The following is a 7,439-nucleotide window of genomic DNA, read 5'->3' as shown; positions in this document are numbered from 1 at the left end:
TGAAATATTAATCAAACATTATCTGGCTGTTCATATTTATAATGTATAATACATCTGGGTGGAATGGGCAATACCAAACTGTTTTTAAAAATACTCATCATCTGGAGTACAGCCAGTGATATTAAGCAATCCAAAGCTTAGTGAATATTCTATTTGCCATTTACAGAACTATTCCAAGCAAATGACTGTCATGAATCCAGCTTACTTAAAATAGAAGTCAGCAAGATGTGGACCTTGAGTCAAGCTTTCTGCTTTTTGTTGTGTGTTGTTGCTGTGCACTGCTGTAAACAGTTTCTGTGATTCATGGAAGGTGTTGATGCAACCTCCCCTGGGACTTAAAACTATTCCCTGTGACAGTAATTGCTGCAGCCACCAAAATAGAATCACTGTCCCCAGCTTCTCTAAGCTTATTTTTTTTTTGGTCAGTTGTGGAGCTTGAACTGTGGGCTTGGGTGTTGTCCCTCAGCTCTTCAGCTCAACGTGAGTGCTCTACCACTTGAGCCACAGTGCCACTTCTGGTTTTCTGAGTGGTTTATTGGAGATAAGAGTCTCACAAGCTTTCCTGCCCTGGCTGGCTTTGAACTGTGATCCTCAGATCTCAGCCTCCTGAGCTAGCATTGCAGACGTGAGCCACTGGGGCCCAGCCTCTAAGCTTTCTTAAAATGTAATCTTCTTGGATATGTATGGCCTTCCTGCACCAGATAGTTGAGTCTGATAAATTTCTATATTTGAAGTGAATTTCCTGTTGGCCTTGATGATTAGAAGACAGAATAAAATCAGGTTGGTTTAAGCAAAAACTCTAGTAAATCTAATGTGATTACAGTTGTCTACATTTCGAAAACCAGAACTTTGGGACAGAGCTAAGGCAGTGCTACCACGAAAGTTTGTAGCTATCAATGAGCACCTATATCAACAAATTAAAGAAATCTCAAATTAATACTCAACTTGCTTGCAGCAGCTTGCAACTCAAGCTCCTAGAAACACAACAACAAGCCTGACCCAAAACCAGCAGGCAGAAAAAAATAATAAAGAATATATCCAAAATAAATAAATTCAGGACTAAAGAAATGAATAAATTTTATTAGTTGTTAAGCCATTAGCAAACCTGACCAAAAGAAGAGAAACGCTCAAATAAATAAAATCAGATATGAAAAAGGGTACATCACAACAGATACAAGTAAAAATTTATAATATCATAAGGGAATACTTTGCAAACCTTATATCAACAAACTAACAATCTAGAAGAAATGGATACATTCCTGGATAATATCAATGTACCAGAACTGAGCCAAGAGGATATAAACAACCTAACAGATCTATAGCAAGTAATGAAATTAAGATGGTAATAAAAGGCCTCCCTCCAATGAAAAGTCCATGTCCTGATAATTTCACAACTGAATTCTATAAGACCTTGAAGGAAGAACTAATATCAATGCTCCTCAAACTCTTCTATGAAATAGAAAGAGAGTAATTGCTACCAAATTCATTCTCTGATGGCAACATTACACATGTCCAAAAACTAGACAGGGACCCAAGATAAAAGAGAACTAAGGGAAGGGGAACAACCAAATGGTGAGACAAAGGAGAAAACCAATGTAATAACAATACTCACAAGACAGTATGTTGGAAATGACTGTACATCTTGCGGGGGGCAGGGAGAGAGATTGAAGGGGAGGTAAAGTGGGAGAAAATGAGGGAGGGGATAACAAGTTCAATAAGAAATGTACTCACTGTAACTTTAACCCCTCTGTACATAACCTTGACAATTAAATTAAATTTAAAAAGAAATTTAAAAAAGGGAGAACTATAGACAAATCTCTTTGATGAGCATAGATACAAAGCTCCTTAATAAAATACTTGCCAACCAAAGTCAACAACTCATCCCTCAAAAAACTAAAACTATAATCAAGCAGGATTCATCCCAAGGATGAAAGGCTAGTTCAATATACATAAATCAATAAGTGTATTACACACATTAACAGAACCAAAGAGAAGAATCACATGATCATCTCAATAGATGCAAAAAAAGCCTTTGGAAAAAATCTAACATCGTTTTATGATAAAGCTCTGGAGAAGCTAGGAATAGATGAGACTTTCTTCAATATAATAAAGGCTATCATCAGCAAACCTACAGCCAACATCAAACTAATTGCACTTTTTCTTAAATTAAGAATATAGTACTAGAGGGCTGGGATGTAGCTCAGTGGCAAAGCGCTTGCCTAGCAAGTGCAACACCCTAGGTTCTATCCCCAGTACAAAAAAAAAAGAATATAGTACTGGAATTTTTAGCCAGAAAAATAAGACAAAAGAAAGAAATAAGGGAGATCCAAATACAGAAAGAAGTAAAATTATCTCTATTTGAAGATGGCATGGTTCTATCTCTAAAGGACTCCACACCCATGTTCTAAGAGCTAAAATATAAGTACAAGGGTAGAAAATCAACCCACAAAAATCAGTAGCTTCTTTGTATACTTACAATGAGAAGATCAAGAATGAAATCAGCCCTTTTATTAATTGGGTTGTTATTTCTTTGAGGGTTTATTTTCTGAGGGTTTAAGTTTTTGGAGCTCTAAATGTATTTTGTATATGTGGTGTTTGTAACATGTACAGCTGGTAAAAAAAAAAAAATTCTCCCATTCCGTGTGTTTTCTAATTAGCTTGTTAGCTATGTCCTTTAAAATGCAGAAGTTTTTAAGTTTGATGCAATCCCCTTTATCATGTGTTTGTTTGATTTGCTATGTTTCTGGATCTTGACCTAGAAAGTTTTGACCTGTGCCTAGAAGCTCTAGTGTATCTTCCATCCCTTCCTGTAATAGTTTCATGGCTTCCAGTCTTTTTTTTTTTTTCCGGTCATGGAGCTTGAACTCTGGGCTGGACGCTCTCCCTCAGCTCTTCAGTTCAAGGCTAGTGCCCCACCACTTGAGCCACAGCACCACTTCTAGCTTTTTCTACTTATGTAGTGCTGAGGAATTGAACCCAGGGCCTCATGCATACAAGGCAAGCACTCTACCACTGAGCCACCTTCCCAGCCCATGGCTTCCAGTCTTAAAGCATTACAGTCTTTGACCCACTTTGAATTGATACTGGTGCAAGTTGATATAAAAGAATTTGGTTTCAGTTTTTTACTTGTGGATATCCAATTTGTTGAAGAGGCTGTCTTTCTTTCAGCTTGTGTCTTTGGCTCTTTTACCAAATATTAGATGGCTAGAGGTCTGTGGGTTCATTTCTGGGTCTGAACTACCATATGGCCCAGAAATTCCACTCCTGAGCATTTATCCAATAGAGCACAAACAAAGCTATACTAAAGCCACCAGCACCACCATGTTCACTGCAGTGCTATTTGCCATAGATAATATGGAATCAGCCCAGATTTCCCTCAATGGATGCATTAGCCCATCAAGAAAATGTGTTATATATATGTGATGGAATTCTACTCATCCATTAGAAAGAATGATATTGTACCATTAAAAGGAAATAGAAAGGCTTGAAAAAAAATTATATTAAGTGAAGTTAGCCAGACCCAGAGAAACTCAGGTTGCCTTGTTTCCCTCATTTCTTATAGTTAGAATGTGCCCATAAATCTATGACTAAACACACTGGGTAGTATGCAAGCAATTACAAACTAATTACCTGAAGTATAATAGGCTCTATGAGTAGCTCAAATGGTATAATTCTTAGAAAGACAGGCCAAAGCCCAACAAACTAAGTACCATACCAGGAAATGGATACTTGCAGGGGGCGGGGGAGGGGGGCGCAAGCAAAGAAGGGTAGAATGAAGGGTGGAAGGTGGAAGAACACAGGAAAGAATACATTGTATATACCACAAAGTTGGGAAAAAAAAGAAAGGAGTGGGTGCAAGGTGGGGGTGAAGATGTTGAAAGGATGACACAGATCAAGATGCATTATGTAAATAAACTGCTTTGTTAAATGGTAAAGAAAAATCAATTCATATCCTAAAAATTAAGAAAAGTGAGAGAAAGTCTGGGTTGGCAGGGGTGAGTGAGAATATATTGAAAGGGGTGACATTGATCAAGATGTATTGTATTAAACAACTGATTAGTTGAATGGTAACTCCTTTGTACAGCTACTTTGTGAAAATAAAATATTCAAAATAAAAAGTAAAATCAGAAAAGCAATTTCATGTGTAATAATCTCAAAATATAAAAAGTAAATAAAATACCTAACCAAAGAAGTGAAGGGCCTCTTACAACAAAAACTATAAATTTAGAAGAAAAAAGTATGAAAGAAAACGAGAAATAGTAAGACCACCCATGTTCCTGAATTGGCAGAACTACTATGAGAATGGCAATACTCCTAAGATATTCAACATATTACATGTAAAACCCATCAAAACACCAATGTCATTCTTTACTAAGACAGAGAGGGTATCCAAAAATTCATATGGAGCCATTAAATGCTCCTGGGGTTGATCTGGTGATCTGGTTCTGGAGGTATAACAATTTCAGACTTCAAACTCTACTATAAAGCTAAAATATTCTCAGATGTAAAAATGATGAGTAGACACATGACGGAATATTCAACATTTCTGACCATAAAATAAATGCAAATCAAAACAACACTATGATTCCTTGCTATCCTACTTAGAGTGGGGATCCATCATCAACAATACAAACAATAGATTTTGCACTACTTGGGTAAAGAAACTTGAATACACTACTGGTGGGTGTGTAAACTTGTTCAACCACTGTGCAGAGCAGATTGCGTATACTTAAACATTTATCTAAAAGACTACAAATCAGAACATAGTAAAGCCATTTGCACAACCATGTTTATTGCTATACTATTTACCAAACACAGCCAGGGCAAGGAAAAGGCCCAAATGCCCCTCATTGGATAAATGGATGAAGAAAATGTGATACGTACACACAATGGCATTTTGCTCATCCATTAGGAGAAATGGTATTCATCATTTACAAAGAAATGTGTGGGCCTGGAATAAATTGTGTTAAGTAAAATAATTCAAGTCCAGAGAGAGAAAGAATACATGTTTTCTCTCATATGTGGAAGCTAGATCTAATTTATAAATATACAAGTAAACACATGGGGTTGTATGCAAATATACACAAATGTATTAGCTGAAGTATATTATTCTAAGGGGAGAATTCAAATGCTGTGATTCCTTAGAAAAATGAAACTCATTACCCAACAAAATGAATATTAGGAAACTAACACTTGGAAGGTATGTGCAGACGTCAAGAGGAGGGAGGTAGAGGAATGAAGAGAGGAAGTGGGCAGAGCACAGTGATAATATTCAATGCATAGCCAACTAAAAAAACTAGAAAACTGAGGGAAGGGGCTGTGTTGAAAAGAATGGGTGAGATTGCTGGAAGGGATAACATTGACCAAGATGCATTGTACTTATAAACTGACATGTTGAACTACAGTAACTCCTTTGTGCAACTACTTAAGATAATAAAAATACAACTAAAATAAATTAATTAATAAAAGCATTCTGGGTCCAAAATTTTGTAAGAACAAATCTTCATCTGGGGACACAATCCCCAAGTCAACTAGATCTGTACTATTTTGAATTCGTATGATTTAATCACTTGGTACTCTCTCCATATGTGCTATGTGGAAGGACAAAAGCTCCTTAGGTACAAGTCTGATGTAGCTCAGCAAGCTGCCTGGGTATTGTCAGAGCAGTTTTAGAATCGTAAGTGCCACACAGAATGCAGAGGCCCATCTGCCATATACTCAAGTGTCTTGTAAGCTATTTGTTGCACATAAATATCACAAATCTCTTTTATGCATACCTAAAGCAGACACAGGCACCACTAACCTACATGAACAGCTGCTGTGCATCAAGCATTATGCTAAGAATTCTCACTAATCTTTCTTATCTGTCTACTATCTCTAGCAGTTTTCCAGCGAGGAGCTGGAATACGATAATGAAAGAAATAATTGTAACCGCAAATCAGAGGAGCTTAACGTCTCATGGTAGTTGCCTGTCACTCCTTATTTTTTGTAGTGGTCCATGCCCACAGGAAGCCTTCTTCTGGATTCTGCATTCTTTCCACAGCACTGGGCCCCACACTGATTGCTGCTTCCTGGCTTGAACTCTGCTCTTGTCATTCCTTCCTTAATTCTGTATCGTTTAACCTGCCAACTCTTCCAAAAAATTCTGGTTGTTCACATAAATGGTTTTAACATAGGACAGACGATCTTATTAGTTCAGAAAACAAAATGGTCTCAAACAGCACGCCAACTTTCACTGTGAGCACTAACTAGAGTCTGATAGGAAAACACATGATGTTGTAGTTTGTGAGGGTAAAAAGGTTGAGCATTCACCCTACTTAGGTGGTCGCTCCCCATTGTGGTTTATTGACCTCATTGACTCCTGCACATTCACACAAACACATACACACACAAACATGTGATCATACCCACATATATACACATAAGCACACACACACACATACATATTCCATATACATAAGCACACTAAAAAATGTTAATCTATCCACTATATTCAAACTAAACATTTCCAGAGAATGCACAAAAGCATTTTTGTGGGTTTTTTTGCTTCTAATGGTAGCTAGGACTTTTTTTTTTTTTTTCGGTCGGTCATGGGGCTTGAACTCTGGGCCTGGGCGCTGTCCCTGCAATCTTCAGCTCAAGGCAAGTTCTACCGGTTGAGCCACAACGCCACTTTTGGTTTTGTAGTGGTTTGTTGGAGATAAGAGTCTCATGGACTTTCCTGCTCCGGCTGGCTTTAAGCTGTGATCCTCAAATCTCAGCCACCTGAGTAGCTAGGATTACAGGCGTGAGACACTGGCGCCCGGCTGGTAGATGGGACTTTTGTATCACCCATAATAATGGACAGATTCAACTTCCAATTCTATTAAGGTCTATTTGCAGATAATGCACAGATGGCAAATTAGCACATATGAAATAAACTCATTAATGTGCCTACTTCATAGTCCTTAACTTAGCTGCTGTAACCCCTCCATAATGCAAATTAAACTATATTTTTAAAAATAGCTCTTATTTGATTTCACTGTTACAGTAAACAAATTTGACACATAAATTTCTGTCTTTAGTAAAATAATTTAGGTTCACAAACTTACCAAATGACTTATTTACACTAAACCAATGAAACTAGATGTAAGACCTTTAATAATTATACCATGTATGCTTTCCTAGGCTCTTTTCAGTACTCTTAAGATGTTTCCTTCAAGTTTTAGGACAATCATGTAAGTCTATTTTATATTTTAGCCTTTCTCCAATTGATTGCTCTCTTTTCCTGTTCTACGTCCTAGCAAATTACATTATTTTGAGCCTCAATTCTTATTACATAGTCTCCACTTTGCTTTATAGAAAACAATTTCTATGCCTATATTGTTTCCCAGTCAGTCTACCATAACAATACACTATCATTTCACTGTGTTTCATATCCTCCTATGGGCTGTGTTCTA

Source organism: Dipodomys spectabilis, unplaced genomic scaffold (assembly GCF_019054845.1).
Source record: "Dipodomys spectabilis isolate Male_0828 unplaced genomic scaffold, ASM1905484v1 ptg000075l, whole genome shotgun sequence".
NCBI classification, from domain to species: Eukaryota; Metazoa; Chordata; class Mammalia; order Rodentia; family Heteromyidae; genus Dipodomys; species Dipodomys spectabilis.
The sequence above is the reverse complement of the archived record's forward strand: the minus strand, read 5'-3'. Positions refer to the sequence as shown.